Source organism: Lissotriton helveticus, chromosome 5_1, assembly GCF_964261635.1.
Source record: "Lissotriton helveticus chromosome 5_1, aLisHel1.1, whole genome shotgun sequence".
Classification (NCBI taxonomy): domain Eukaryota; kingdom Metazoa; phylum Chordata; class Amphibia; order Caudata; family Salamandridae; genus Lissotriton; species Lissotriton helveticus.
Window position 1 is genome coordinate 1,708,127,449 of NC_136065.1, and position 16,146 is coordinate 1,708,143,594.

The 16,146-nt window shown below is 44.8% G+C and overlaps 1 pseudogene; it reads right to left on the minus strand.

The window, feature by feature from the left end:
• Nucleotides 1–3,667: 3,667 nt before the first annotated feature.
• On the minus strand, nucleotides 3,668–4,785 carry LOC144752772 (uncharacterized; annotated as a pseudogene).
• Nucleotides 4,786–16,146: the final 11,361 nt, after the last annotated feature.

Below are 16,146 nucleotides of genomic sequence, written 5' to 3' on the forward strand. Positions count from 1 at the left end.
GACGGCATTCGTTGAGACCTCACCATTACGATTAGGTGACGGTGAGGTACGAGATGAAAGCGGCACACAGGTACAACCTTCTGTGACCATTGCTGATCTGAACCCCGATGACAGCAATGCTTCTCATATCTGCACTATTTCAACTTTTTTGGACCTGGTCCAACTTTCACCTACTGTTGATGACGAATTCTTTGCCAGCCTATCTGAGTTAATGTTCTCTCCTAACAACGAGAATAACTTTAAAGCACATAGCGTTCCCTGAACTCCGAATTTGACCTTCAATTCTGGAAAACAGAAACTTCTAAAAAACTGTGGACCTATTTTTTGCCCTGAAAGTGAAATTATTTTTTCCCCGTTCCCAAAATATTTACCTATTTTTTGGCACATGATAACCTGCTTAAAGTAGAACTATTCTTAGAGAACAAGATTTCTATTTTGAAACTCTAGAGACAATATTTTGATTTAGCCTCTAGCATATGTACATTCTTGTATGAATATGTGATGAAATGGTCTCGACCTTCTCTTCTGTATTAAGAGCCATTTCATAAATGTAATTTTCGTGATTCATTCAGTCAACATTCCAATGTACAATATATGCATTATCTGAATGATACCACTGCTTGAAAACGTACAGTATATTACCAATTTTTCGTGTATATACCATTTCAAATGCATTTTATGTATTTTGGGATGAGATGGAAAACACATGCATAGTCATATGTTTAAAGTTGCTTAGTATTTAGTAATGATGGACATTATACGTGGAGTGGGTGTTGTAGGGGCTGGGTTGTAATTTCCCACTTCTTTTTAGATCTGACTATGCAGGGTTGGTTAACAACTATGGTTTTATCTTTTTCACGATCGGCCGATGCAAAGTATTCTTGCACCAGATTCTTCAGACTGTGAAAATTAATTTTTAGGGTGTTGCTGACATTTAATGTTATACCTTTGACCTTCATACACACTTTGTTGGTGTTCGTTTTGTAGGAGTATGTCTTAGACCCAGCTAAGGTATATTCTATTATGTACTTATCCTTATCGAGTTTGCTGGTCAAATTACCTAGATAATCCCGAAGAGGAGGATCTTCATTCCCCTGTTTACTCACAAAAATCACAGAGTCGGTATCATGATACAGGCAGCGGTCCTGGAGTTTATCCATAACACCGTGAATCTCTAGACGGGTGTGTGCAGTCGTGAAGTATTCTATGAAGATGTTTATTTTGTTACACGTTGTGGGGTACTCTTTTGTGTATTTCCAGCACACAGCCGTGGACTCCTCATCGATAAACCCGCAGCTGGACACCTCATAACAAGGAGCAAAAAGGTACTTAAACAGTTCGTTAGGATCTGTTATTAAGGTCGTATTTGGCATCTTTGTACGCTGTGTGAATTTTCCCTATAAGGAGTTGAGACAGAGTTTGGCTAACTGTCGGCGGGCAGGGTTGACCTTTATCAAATGGGGCCGTAAACGTATACCCTTGTGCGTGTGGTAGTCACCAATGTATTTCTTGTTTGCATCTTGACTAGTACACCAATCGGGATATCCCGAGGCCTCCTGTTTGTCTCTGAGAAACAAATTAATGTAGCGTGAAAAGAGACGTGTCATGGTCCTCTCAAAATGCCACACCGGGTGTACTCTGCTGAGTTTGTAGCCTTTCTCTAAAGCAGCTTGGACCTCGATGCTGCACCAGGTCCCTGTGAGCATCCTTTGTTCTTCGGTGTGACTGCAACCACCGACCTCTGTAAACACGGCGCACGTTCGACAGAGGGGGAACATCAGCTTACCATCGATTCTGTATGGTAACACTCGAAAGTAAAGCTGCGTTGGAGGATAGATTTTACATTTGACTAGCCCAAAGTATTAGGAAAGGGGCTTAATATATATGATGGTAGGGTGTCCTAAGGGGTATACCTTCCTTTTGTTTACAAATGGGTACAGACTTCGGAAATCATAATAGTGTATTTTCTCATCCTCACCAGCGGCCCTGTACAGTTTTTTTTTATAGGGGGCAGATAGTCCTCTGCATCTCGATGCACGGTGCTTCCTTTTAACACTTGTGAGCGGCTTGTACACTAAGCCAGCGCCTTCTTGCGGTTGTTTGTTCATGGGTTCGGCAACTGCCAAAGTAACACAGCTAACCACATCATATGCAATGTTTGTAGCCGCCGCCCTAACCTGAGGTTTTACAATTTCATAGCCTTTTCTCATGAAGGGCATAGCTCTTCTAAACAGACTACGGAAGAAACCTCCTAGACCAGTCCCATACATAACATGTGACCCTTGAAAGTATGGTGGGCTGACATAGCCGGCCCGGTTTCGGAAATAGTCCCTGTACATGGACGGGTCCCCATATATTTTTACCACCACCATGACATCAGCTTAATAACCTCTGTTGTGTCTCGATATTAAATGAAGCTTAACAATAACTTTCCCGTATTTAAAGGACACAGGCTTCAACTGATCGTCGAAGATCATAATTGAAATAGTGTCAAAATGATTTTTAGAAACTGCGACGTTTGTAACTCTTCCTTGTAAAAGACCCCAGACACCGTTTTCCCATCGTAGTCCTTTAACCTGTAGATATACAACCCCTCTTTAAGCTCCACACTTTCCACTATAAATATTTACTTTCTAAAAGTGATTCGCTAACCCTTTGTAAAGACCCCTTTCAATTTTGAAATCCTTACGTGATCATCTTTTTTAAAAATAGGCTTCTTCACCTTTGTAGCGAAATTACGCCCATACACTGTTCTCCAAACAGTTAACAAGTTAGTATGAGTTACCTCTACGGGTGCTGTTTTGATGGTCCAGTGATAACTGGCATTATATACAGCTAAAAATGCCTTTAGAACATCAACGTATCTGTAGGTGTAGTGGGCCGTAAAATACCGCCACATCTCAGACTTTAAAGTTCTGTTAATCCGCTCCACAACCGCTGCTTTTACCTCTGTGTGTGTTACAAAATGTTGAACTCCGTGGTGCTTTAATAATTTCTGAAATGTATTGTTTAAAAATTCTTTACTGGCGTCTGTTTGTAGTTTTTGAGGAATTCGCCCCTTTTCGAAGATGGCTTTAAAAGCTAGTGACGCTAGCCCAGTTTTATCACGTAACGCTTCTGCATAGGCATACTTGGACAGCACATCTATAACGGATAATATATAATGAGCTCTGTTGTTATGTTTTGCTAAATCTTGAAGGCTGAAGATATCCGCCTGCCATTGATAATCTAATTGCCCATTACCATTGTAGGACGTCTCTTAAAAAGGCTTCTGGCTGGTTTATGTAGTGAATACGCCTCCTCTCCTGATAACCAGTTCTTCACCAGGCCTCTGCTTGCAGGTTCGTTTTCATCAACAGCCCTTCTATATAGAGCTTTGGTGCTTCCCAAGCTGCCAACTCCCCATGTATCATAATAAAAGATTTCTTAACCGGGCCCCCCCACATGTTATTATCCACTACACACCAGACAATGAATTACACTTGTTTTGCATAAGTATCTTTTATTAAAAGTAAAGAAACATTTTAACAAATCATAAACAGAGTGTACTTTAAATGTTCACAGTAACCGTCCTAAGGACGTATTAACACAGAGCCACCTTGAGGTGTAACATTCTACTACTTAGTTCTAAATACACGCTATCATGTAAAGTTAAATAAGACCTTGTTTAAAACAGTCTTCGGGAGGCCAAAGACCCTATTTTTCTATGTTTTTATACAGATGACACATGAGTCTTTCTATCATCTTTCTATTAAAAGCGGCGCCCATCCCCTGCATTCCCGATAGTTTTAAGCTCGGGTCTTAGGCGTATCGGATCTCATTGAGTGCCGATGCCAAGATTCTCAACATATCGGGATGGACATATTTCTTTGCAGTGTACAACCCGTACACCACCCGTAGCAGTTTATACACCTTGTACGGGTCTAACAAACTGCAAATATATTGTATTGTTCTTGCTGTGTACGGTTCACACAAACATTTGTGCGCCTCCTGCTGTGGATTGTTGATTTAATGGCCATGACAAAGGCTGTAATAGTCACGCTTGACACAATTTAGGACCACCGACATGGCGAAAACCTTACCTTCCTGCCTTTCATAGTAGGACAATCCTGGCTCTTCCTTTTCACAAGCGTCAGAGCTGCATACACATTTGTTGCAGCCATCACAGTTTTGGCATGTGGAACTTTCAGTCTGTTTTGAACACCACAGACAATTGAAAATGACATTGCTCGCTTTTGCAGACCGCCACTCTGCCGCAGGCCTTTTTGGGGTTTCTCGCTAGGGTTCAAAAGAAGAAAGAATGACAATCCATTAATTGAAGAAATAAAATACATCGTTATGTAGATGACTGTGCATAACATTGTCTTACTAACCTCCTCATTTTCACCGCTCTTTGCGGCGGGTCTGAAATCTTGAGAGTCGCTAATGTCCTGCGATGACCTATCATCTTCGACGCATGTACCTGGCTGCTGCAGAATGACCTCAGCAGTCGTATCCTCCTGAAGGTCCATGTCTTCATAGACGGGTGTGTTAGGAGGTGCTACAGCTTTTTTAACATAGTTTATGAAGTAGGTGCATCCAGGTGGGGTTGCTCTGTAGGGTCAAAAAGAAGAATGATTAACAGTTTGTTATTTGAAGAAATAAAATACACCATTAGGTAATTGCCTGCTCATAAAATTTTCAGTTTTATTTTTTTTTATTTTTTACTAACCTCCACATTTTTACCGCTTTCTGCGGTGGCTCTGAAATCTTGAGAGTGGCTAATGTCCTGCGATGCCCCATCATCTTCGACGCTTGTAGCCGGCTGTTGCAGAATGACCTTCTCAGCAGCCTTATCCTCCTGAAGATCCATAGATGGGTGTGTTAGGAGGTGCTACAGCTTCTTCATCTTCCTCCATGTCCACTGAACTGAGGCTAGCAAAAACACTGTCACTACACGAGTCCTCACTTTCACTACTGTCGCGCTTAATCGGGGACATCCGGCATACGCAATTCTTGAGACTGAGTTCTTCCCTAGGCCTACACAAGCCATTGCCAAAACCAGTAATGTTGGAGCCCATATCCTTAGGTGTTTCTTGTTGAGCATTTTCGTCCATTACCAGGGGTGTTAAGCTGCGGTAATATCTATTGATAGTGGTGTGGGAGCCACCCAACACTGGTCTTTTCATGAACGGGTTGTATCTCTTCATTTTGGCTGTGGGCACCTTTTCGTATTCAGGCATTTGCTTGCTGGACAAGGCTCTTAAGGACGCTTTATATGTATCCTAAACAGCCTCTAAAAGGGACGTACACCTCTACACCCCAACATGGGCATACAGCCGTCATAGGACTTTGGTTTGCTGATGCCCCAACAACAGCACCACCCTTTGGCAGACCTCCCCTTGGGTCAAATGGTCACCTACATTCATCATCGGGTTTGGGACCTGTCACTTTTAAGGACACATCTAGGGGCATGGCACCTGTCACTTTTAAGGACACTGCTGGGGGTGGTGGTGACACAGACCTGTCACTTTTGGTGACACATCGAGGGGGGCATGGCACCTGTCACTTTTGGGGACACGCATGAGGAGTAAAGGTATCCCTACTTTCTACTTTTGTGGTCCGTAAAACCATGCAGCTGATCCAACTATATGGAATAGACAAAGAAAATTGATTAAACATAGTAAATATTTTGAATACCCTTATCTGGTGATCATCTTAGAATACAAGCGCTACATATCAGGGTTAGAAAAGCCCAGAATGCACAGTGCTTACTATGCAGTTCATGTTACAAACATGAAAAGTACCAAACTTCAGGGTTCAAACTTGGGGACCAATTATGATTTCGGGCGGATCGCCACCGCCGTCCCGGTGGTGGCGATCCGCCCCCAAAATGTCCCTGGTTCACCCATGGTAAGGGGCACGCGCTTTTCCGCTGGTCGGATTGCTGGCCAGGTGGAAAAGGGAGTAAAAATGGTGGCGGTGCATTGCAGGCACCGCCATCTATATTAGGATGCATGCCTTTCCATGGCGGAGGCTCTGCCATGGAAAGGCATGCGGGAAATCTCCGAGGGGCCCCTGGGGGGGGGGGGGGTTTGCACTGGGGGGTACCCATGGTACCCCCCATCATTGCCATGCACATCCAGAATATGGATGAAACATAAACAAAGCATTGACTGAAAAGAGGTAACCCAAAGCTCCTGCTTGTATGTTTTGTTTTATATTATTTTCATTTAGTACAAGAGGTTCGCGACAGCTTAAGTCTTCTTTGTGCAAGACCTAAAAACTGGTGCAAGTAATCTGAGCATTACACATGATAGTAATGGTTTTCAACAACCACTCTAAGCAAGTCGTAGAGAAGTTGTGTATACAGATTTGTTTGTAAGGTTAAACACAAATGTGTTTAAAGGATCTGAATAAACTTTCAGAGATGAACACAGAGGACGCCAGAGACCAACCAGTAAAAACTTCACCAGCCTGGAAAGTGTATGTCAATCAAAGCCCGTTTCATCTGGTGCTGGGTATAAATATAGCCACAGCAGAGCACAGACACAGGACGTCTCCCAGCTGGGGACAAACATCTGAGCGCCGGAAAGAAGCCAGCAGAGGTGTGTAGAACGTGTATCTGTTTCCATATCTAGAGGCGCATGCGCCGGCAGAGATGATGACTTTCAAAAAATGAAATATTGCTGGGCGGCTTGTTAGACAGTAAGCCAGGTACGTGTGGAACCATCACGAGCTCGCGGGGGTGATGGAAATAGTCCTAAATTATACCTTGTGTTCTGCTAATGGAAAGATTCTAAGACGGTCTCTGCTAATGGAAACATTCTAAGACGGTCAGCGAAAGAAAAGAGATTTTGTGTTTTCAAAAGTACACATTACTGATAGGCTGGTCTGGGGGATTTGTGTGCTAAGGGTCATGAAAGCAGGTCATCGCTCGTATCGGAACCGCCTAACCGCACAGAGGTAGATTCAGCGGGGGTCGAATAGCGACACACGTTCAATAGATGAGAACAACCTCTTTTATCGTGTGAATGACAGTTTGTAAAAATATGGACAATGTCCCTTTATTGCGGGGCTGCGCACAGCGCTGTTTAAAGAGATGTTCTTATGGGTAACACTCCTTGACTGTGGGGCTGTGTTCAGGGCGGTTCTAAGAGATGTCGGTAATACTCCATGACTGTCGGGCTGTGTACAGTGCAGTTCTACGAGGTGTCGGTAACACTCCATGACTGTGGGGCTGTGTACAGGGCGGTTCTAAGAGATGTCGGTAATACTCCATGACTGTCGGGCTGTGTACAGTGCAGTTCTACGAGGTGTCGGTAACACTCCATGACTGTGGGGCTGTGTACAGGTCGGTTCTAAGAGATGTCGGTAACACTCCATGACTGTGGGGCTGTGTATAGTGCAGTTCTACGAGGTGTCGGTAACACTCCTTGACTGTGGGGCTGTGTTCAGGTCGGTTCTAAGAGATGTCGGTAACACTTCCATGACTGTGGGGCTGTGTACAGTGCAGTTCTACGTGGTGTGGAAAAGGACAACACTGCTTGACTGTGGGGCTGTGTACAGCAGTTCTAAGAGATGTCGAAATACGCTTGTGGCGCCAGGTGCAAAATTGCTTTTTGGCGCCCCCACAACCCATGACTCCTTCTTTGGATTCTCTAACTACCACCAGGCAAAAGTGCTCTATATCTCTCAATTGTAAGTTATTGCTAAACACAGTGCCCCTCGCTGAGGTCAGCACTGACTCTAAAGGTCAGCACCCAGTGTGACCGCACCGGTCGCACTGCCAAGCCGACCCTGTCAGTATGGGTAACACTCCATGACTGTGGGGCTTGTACAGCGCAGTTATCCTTGGTGTGGGTATGGGTAACACTCCTTGACGGTGGGGCTGCGCACAGCTCAGTTCTAAGAGATGTGGGTATGGGTAACACTCCTTGACTGTGGGGCTGCGCACAGCTCAGTTCTAAGAGATATGGGTATGGGTAACACTCCGTGACTGTGGGGCTGCGCACAGCTCAGTTCTAAGAGATGTGGGTATGGGTAACACTCCTTGACTGGGGGGCTGCGCACAGCTCAGTTCTAAGAGATGTGGGTATGGGTAACACTACTGGACTGTGGGGCTGCGCACAGCTGAGTTCTAAGAGATGTCGGTATAGGTAACACTCCTTGACTGTGGGGCTGTGCACAGCTGAGTTCTAAGAGATGTTGGTATGGGTAACACTCCTTGACGGTGGGGCTGCGCACAGCTCAGTTCTAAGAGATGTGGGCATGGGTAACACTCCATGACTGTGGGGCTGCGTACTGCTGAGTTCTAAGAGATGTGGATATGTGTAACACTCCTTGACTGCGGGGCTGCGCACAGCTCAGTTATAAGAGATGTGGGTATGGGTAACACTCCGTGACTGTGGGGCTGCGCACAGCTCAGTTCTAAGAGATGTGGGTATGGGTAACACTACTGGACTGTGGGGCTGCGCACAGCTGAGTTCTAAGAGATGTCGGTATAGGTAACACTACTTAACTGTGGGGCTGCGCACAGCTGAGTTCTAAGAGATGTCGGTATGGGTAACACTCCTTGATGGTGGGGCTGCGCACAGCTCAGTTTTAAGAGATGTGGGTATGGGTAACACTCCTTGACGGTGGGGCTGCGCACAGCTCAGTTCTAAGAGATGTGGGTATGGGTAACACTCCTTGATGGTGGGGCTGCGCACAGCTGAGTTCTAAGAGATGTCGGTATGTGTAACACTTCATGACGGTGGGGCTGCGCACAGCTCAGTTCTAAGAGATGTGGGTATGGGTAACACTACTGGACTGTGGGGCTGCGCACAGCTCAGTTCTAAGAGATGTGGGTATGGGTAACACTCCTTGACTGTGGGGCTGCGCACAGCTCAGTTCTAAGAGATGTGGGTATGGGTAACACTCCTTGACTGTGGGGCTGCGCACAGCTCAGTTCTAAGAGATGTGGGTATGGGTAACACTACATGACTGTAGGGCTGTGTACTGCTGAGTTCTGAGAGGTGTCGGTATGGGTAACACTCCTTGATGGTGGGGCTGCGCACAGCTCAGTTTTAAGAGATGTGGGTATGGGTAACACTCCTTGACGGTGGGGCTGCGCACAGCTCAGTTCTAAGAGATGTGGGTATGGGTAACACTCCTTGATGGTGGGGCTGCGCACAGCTGAGTTCTAAGAGATGTCGGTATGTGTAACACTTCATGACGGTGGGGCTGCGCACAGCTCAGTTCTAAGAGATGTGGGTATGGGTAACACTACTGGACTGTGGGGCTGCGCACAGCTCAGTTCTAAGAGATGTGGGTATGGGTAACACTCCTTGACTGTGGGGCTGCGCACAGCTCAGTTCTAAGAGATGTGGGTATGGGTAACACTCCTTGACTGTGGGGCTGCGCACAGCTCAGTTCTAAGAGATGTGGGTATGGGTAACACTACATGACTGTAGGGCTGTGTACTGCTGAGTTCTGAGAGGTGTCGGTATGGGTAACACTCCTTGACTGTGGGGCTGCGCACAGCTCAGTGCTAGGAAATGTGGGTATGGGTAACACTCCATGACTGTGGGGCTGTGTACTGCTGAGTTCTAAGAGATGTGGGTATGTTTAACACTCCTTGACTGTGGGGCTGCGCACAGCTCAGTTATAAGAGATGTGGGCATGGGTAACACTCCGTGACTGTGGGGCTGCGCACAGCTCAGGTCTAAGAGATGTGGGTATGGGTCACACTCCATGACTGTGGGGCTGTGTAGGGCTGTGTTCTAAGAGGTGAATGGGTAACACTCCTTGACTGTGGGGCTGTGCACAGCTCAGTTCTAAGAGATGGTATTGTGGATAACACTCCTTGATTGTGGGGCTGCGCACAGCTGAGTTCTAAGAGATGTGGGTATGGTTAACACTCCTTGACTGTGGGGCTGCGCACAGCTGAGTTCTAAGAGATGTGGGTATGGGTAACACTCCATGACTGTGGGGCTGCGCACAGCTCAGTTCGAAGAGATGTGGGTGTGGGTATGGGTAACACTCCGTGACGGTGGGGCTGCGCGCAGCTCAGTTCTAAGAGATGTGGGTATGGGTAACACTCCATGACTGTGGGGCTGCTGTGAGCAGCAGAATTCCACGGCCATATTTTCTTGCGAAAAACCCCGAGGAGTCACTGTCTTTTTAAAGGTTTACTTTATGTAAATGTGCAATAGTGCCGGGGGATATTTTGTTCCTTAACGAACACACGTTTTGGCAGGAACGCTGCGCTAAATTCAGAATCTTTTTTTCTTTGTATCAGCATCTTTATGTAGCGTAAACTCAACACATCTGATGAGTGGGACCCGTGCACCCATCACACAAACCCGGGTCGGTTTCATGCTTAGTAAACACCTCGCAGGATCAGTGCAGCAGGGTAGGAGTTTGGGGGACTTACATCCTCTTCTATGAATAACAATAACAGATTACTTTGTGAAATTATCCTAATTTTTTTTCAATAAATGTGATATTTTGAGACATAATTTTGCTTTTTTTTCATGTTAGGCTCTGGGTGGCACGTAGGCCAGTCAAGTGGCAGCAGTGCCTCATACAAATGTTTAGGAACAATAACTACGCAAATCATAATTTTAAAATTGTACTTTACCATAACCTAATTTATTTGAGAATTGTTAACTAGTAGACGTAAGAATTCTCAGTATCATCACATGTTTATTTATTCAAATGTTTTTTTTTTTTGTCTTTATCTTTGTCTTTTTTTACGGAGTTTTATATAGCGCTAACCTGACCAGAAGGCATCAGGTATCAGAGCACTTTAAATAGCACCAGTTGTGTTACATGAGGACACATTCATTTTTGTTAGGCATGGGGAGATTAGGTGATTTTCCCAGAATCACAGGATGTTCAGCGTCATTGCTGAGACTCTAACCCGGTTCAAGGTCGACCGCCCTAGCCATTAGGCCAACTACTCTCCCCTATATTTCTATATGGTGGGCATGTTCTAGAGCATGGGTACCCACAAACATTTTCCCGGAACCTGCAAAGTTTGGTCCATGGTGTGTCCGAAGGCCGCACTGATGCCATCGGGGTTGTAAAGTGGGTGTAGGGGAAGCAAAGCATGTATATCTAGTGGCTGTTTTTAACAATTAAGGTGTTCCAAAAGTTAAGGGCCTTGCTACTTCCTTTCCCTAACTGCAATTAACCTTTAAATAAGTGATTGCTGTATATTTAACAGTTTTTCCATGTTAATGGTGGGCCGAAGAAACAGCAGCCCAGGGCTGCTGCTGCCCAAGGGGCCTCATGAAAAGGTCTGGAGGGCCGCATGCAGCCCCCCTGGGCCATACTTTGAGTATCACTGTTCTAGAGCATGGGTACTAGCAAACATTTTCCCAAGGGTCAAAACATTTGGACTGTGATGTGACCCAGAGCCGCACTAATGCCATCAGGGTGGTGGTGGGAGGCTCTGGAGGTATGGGGGCGGGGAGGTAGTGGTAAGGTAGGTGCAATAAGTGAAGAATATACATCTAGCGGCTAAATTGCACAATGCTTCCCTGCTTAACCAATTTGAGCGATCCCAGGCAGTTTTTAATGTCACTTTCCCTAATTTTTCCTCATTATCACATATATGAGGGCATCGGAAATGCATGATTCTGGGATGTGTGTCAATTCATGTTTGAAAACTATCACTTTAAAAAATATTTCTCAGTGCACTGATCATCTGTTGTAGTTTTGAATTCTGAAGAAATGTTATCATATTCTTACATTTTGCTGCAAGCCACTTTTAAAATGTAGGTGATTAAAGTTAAGGGGGAGTGCAGGACACCCTCGTTACAGCCTCTCTTTAAATGTAAATAACTGTTAAACAAACCCTTGCATGTTTAGTTAGCATTTTTTAATAACAGAGCTGAGTCAAGTAAACAGCATCCCAGTGCTGCTGTTGACCAGTGGATTGCATGCGCCCCCCGGCCGTACTTTGGGGCAGATTTACAAGCCCCTTGAGCCTCTTTTACGCCGCCGTTGTGTCACTTTTGTGATGCAGCGGCAGCGCAAAACAAGCGCCATGCGCCGGGGTATTTACAACGAGACGCATCTGGGAGATGCGTCACGAGTAAAGCCTTGCGCCAGAAGTAGGCGTTTTAGCGCAGGGGGGGTCGTTCCGGCGCAGGAACGCCTCCTAAAAGTGGCTGAGAGAAATCTACAAGATTTCACTCAGTCACTTTTGAGCCCATGCTGCGTCAAAACCCTGCACCTGCTTGAAGCAGGCATAAGGATTGACGCAGCATTGTAAAGATAGGGCGCCCCAGAGCCTTGCAGGAGCTGTGTTGCGCTTGCGACGCAACTCCAGCAATGCGCCGCCTTTACGGCTCAGATGCGTGACGCATCTGTCCGTTTTTGCGCCATGGTGGCGGACCCGTGACGCACTATAACTGGCGCATCCCTGCTGATATGCAGAGATGCACCAGTTATTGTAAATCTGCCCCTTTGAGTATCTAGAGGACGCAGGAGCGCTCTATGCAAAAGAGATTACTGGTACAACAGTTTAATAGATTGCAGTGGTACATTGACAAGGAAAGGTATATGCCTATAGTGTTTGGGTAAATTAGAGGCAGAGGAAAGATGGAATTCAACAAAAATCCTGTGTTCAAACTTTCATGTGAAGATTTCCAAACCTCTAGTGGAAGAGGTGTGGCGCCGCGGCCAGGGCGACTGACTCCGGAATCTGGGGATCACGGTTCGATCCCCAGCACCGGCGGCAGGTTAGCCCAGCACCATGTGACTCTGGGCAATAGCTTGCTTAATCTTCCCGACGGCCCCCAGCGCCTAGAGACCCTTACGGGTGATTGTGCGCTTTACAAATGTGGATTATTATTATTATTATTAGCTGTTAGATTTGTTACAGTGCTGTAACCAGGGGTTCCCACATGGATAGGAGGGTTGGAGAGATAATGCTGACAAGTCGTCAGGTGGGAACAACAAGCTATTAAGTTACTCTGCCGGGCAAAAGCAAGGGTGGGGTGCCCTACCTAGTCTTCTGCACTTCTGGGCAGGATAACATAAACTTTTTAAGAGGTGCTAAGTTTGTGCTGAGATGGTCTTCACCAAAATATTCCATATTTGAACGTGTGCTCTTTCGTCCCATGTATTGGTTATAGGACAGTACGTGCTGTTTAGCAGCAATGAAAATCAATATTTGTATTAGGCCTAGGAAGACACAGTGGCAACTATAGTATTTGCTGCTTCATAAACAGTTGCAGCCACAAAATGGAATGGAGTGTTGTAATATGTGATATGATAGTTAAGAGAGCTCGGTGCTGTATTGCTCCATTTCTTTTCAACATAATAGGATTTGTTGTGAGCTCTTTCATCCAAAGCATTATCTTGGTACAGCTGACAATCAATGATGCTCAGAAGCAATAAACAGCAATGTTTAGAAGTAATGGAAGTCAAAGCTTATATTGTGTCAACATGACATACTTATGCACAATAAATGTGCTGCCACAAAACAGCAATTATCGCCACAAAATTACATGAGCTTATTACAGAACTTCTTGATTTGCCAATGTTTGTTTTCCATAGTCAGGATTCATAGCTTCAAGGTGAGGTGTCTTGATCAGAAGGCTCTGTCAGGGATAGAGTAAGGTAGCGATAGACACTTTATAATGGTGGGGGACAAAGTAGACCGATTACACGTTTGATTCGCAAGATGTTTCCGTTTATCTGGATTTAGAGGAACATTTTGAAAAACACAGTTTTGACAATCCATGAATGCTGACCTCAGACCTATGTAGTCTTTGTTATTTTCTATTATAGAGAGTGGATTATCAGGGGGTTCGAACCGCCTGGTTTGACAATATTACTTTATCCACTGGTTGCTGATGTCTCATCTCTTTACACCAATCTTGAAGCAACAACACATAGGTGCCATTGATTATTACACCATATGGTGTGGACGTGCTGTATTCTCAGAGTCTCAGAGTGTCACTAGGCTACTTCACCTGCTGTCACTGGAGACATAGTGCGCGTGTGAGTGTGCGTGTGAGAGTGCGCGCGCACGGCTGAACTAATCAAACACTGGGCAGGATTTAGGGAGGTGCAGCAGGCGCGGCCGCATGGGCGCTAGCCTGGGCAAGGGGGGTGCTGACCTCAGTCGCTTGTTTTAGCAATAACTTATTATTTAAAAACACCTGCTGAAGAGGTCCTTGTGTGTCAAGTATTCAGGCAGCAACAAAAATGTCAAGATAACTTGTGTAATTAATGCTGCTGCTAGAGAGAGAGATCTGAGTTTTTCCTAGTGACTGTTTTGACTCGCCATAAAGTAGCACAGAGGGTTAATATGCCTGCTGCAAGGAACGTGCAGATCACAGATCTGTATTTCATGTGGATAGCTGAGTGGCTTTTGTCACAGAGATCCAATTGTTACCTCAGTTAATAAAATATAATCCTAATATAGAACAGTAACTGTTATGAACTGCGATCAAAGAGCTGCATGCAAACTGCATAAAATAGGTTAGGCTTTTATATTTTTTTCCCCAGTCTTTCATTATCTATTCGTAATGTTGCTAAAAAAAGGCTTCATTTGGGTAAATATACATTCTTATTAGTAAAGCTAACCTTTACCAGTGCTTTAAAACAAATGAAATGTATGTGAGAGAGGAATTATGGAGAGATAAGGTTCACTTGTGCCCGATGGTAGAGGGAAATTCAAGAATGAGGTCCTTTTGGGGGGCGTGAAAATCATTGTTGCGCCAGGCGCCACCAGTGCTAAAGCAGCCCTGTATGTAAATAACCACTGTGGTTGCTGTAGGAAAGGTTGGGTCTTGGCTGATGCTGTTTAGGACGGAGTTGTAAGAAAACCCGGCAGAGGGCACAAGATTTAGAATAGAAAATATCACCTCAGGTCGAAGGCTACAAACTTGCGCTGTTTGTTGCAGGCGCTCAGAGGATGGAGCTTTTGTTAAAAGGGTGGCCATGTTCAAAGCAACAATTACTGCATTTCTATTCATCAGTCAGTTATGAAAAACCCTTCAAGATGGTGAAAAATAGGGACTGTAAAATAAGGATTTGCCTGGAAAATGTTCAGGCTATTTAGGTTCATCAGATCATGGCAAGTCACAGGTTTCATTACCCAGCCCGGAGTTTAAGTATTTTGCACCATTATATTTATAAATCTGGCCTAAGAAACATTTATTGTGTCCTTTCCAGAAATCTGCAAATGGCCTGGGTACCATAAATCCGTAATGTTTATCAATGGTGTTTTCCGAGAGATTGCTGTAAAGGGGTGCGTGAAGATGTTATTTATTTTTTGACCAGTCATACATAAATCTTATGTATAGGAAATATACCAATTATTAGTTTAATCTCAGCACTCATTATGTAAAATAAGATGACCATTAGAAATTCATGTGGCATTTTATATCACATATCCTTAGTTTCTCTATTCGATTAGGCTAGTTCCTATCGATATCTTGCCTAATAAACCGAGGATAACTGAGCTATTGCAAGTATCTTTTCGTTTTGCACAGCGTGGTTAAGGCTGCGTTACTCAGAAGAACCCCTTTATTTTCCTTCCACAGGACTTTATGGTCACCCAAAAAACTATAAAAATTGAGGGGCCAGAAGAAGCCTGCAGCAGGAAGTGCGGTCTTCTGAATGCTGATGACTTCCATATTTTCCTGCTCTCCCCAGTATTCAGGAGTTCTGGGAAGTTGTCGGTAAGGTGATGAGTGCCATATTTGACACCCATATGGAGGTAAGCCCACAACTAATTATTTTTCCTTATTCACCAGAAGTAGGAGGCACCCAGGACTATGGCAGCAAACTGTTGTTTCATCTAATTTTACTGGGGAGACAAGAACTTTGTAAACAGATTGTTAGAAATGGGGTTTCTGGTTGCTAGGATATGCACCTAATCCAGGCAGAACTCAACACTCTAGTCACGACAAGGGAGTTACACACTGAAAATAACCCCTGCTCACCCCCTTGGTAGCTTGGCAGAGCAGTCAGGCTTATACCAGAGGCAGTGTATAAAGCATTTGCGCAACACACTCACACAGCAGTGACCCACTAGGCACACCACAAAAGAAACTCCACACAAGGTTATATAAGAATAGCCTTAGTGTTATCCATAAAAACACATTAGATCACATAAATCACTGGGCCAATCAGACCATTGTCATAACAATACATGCA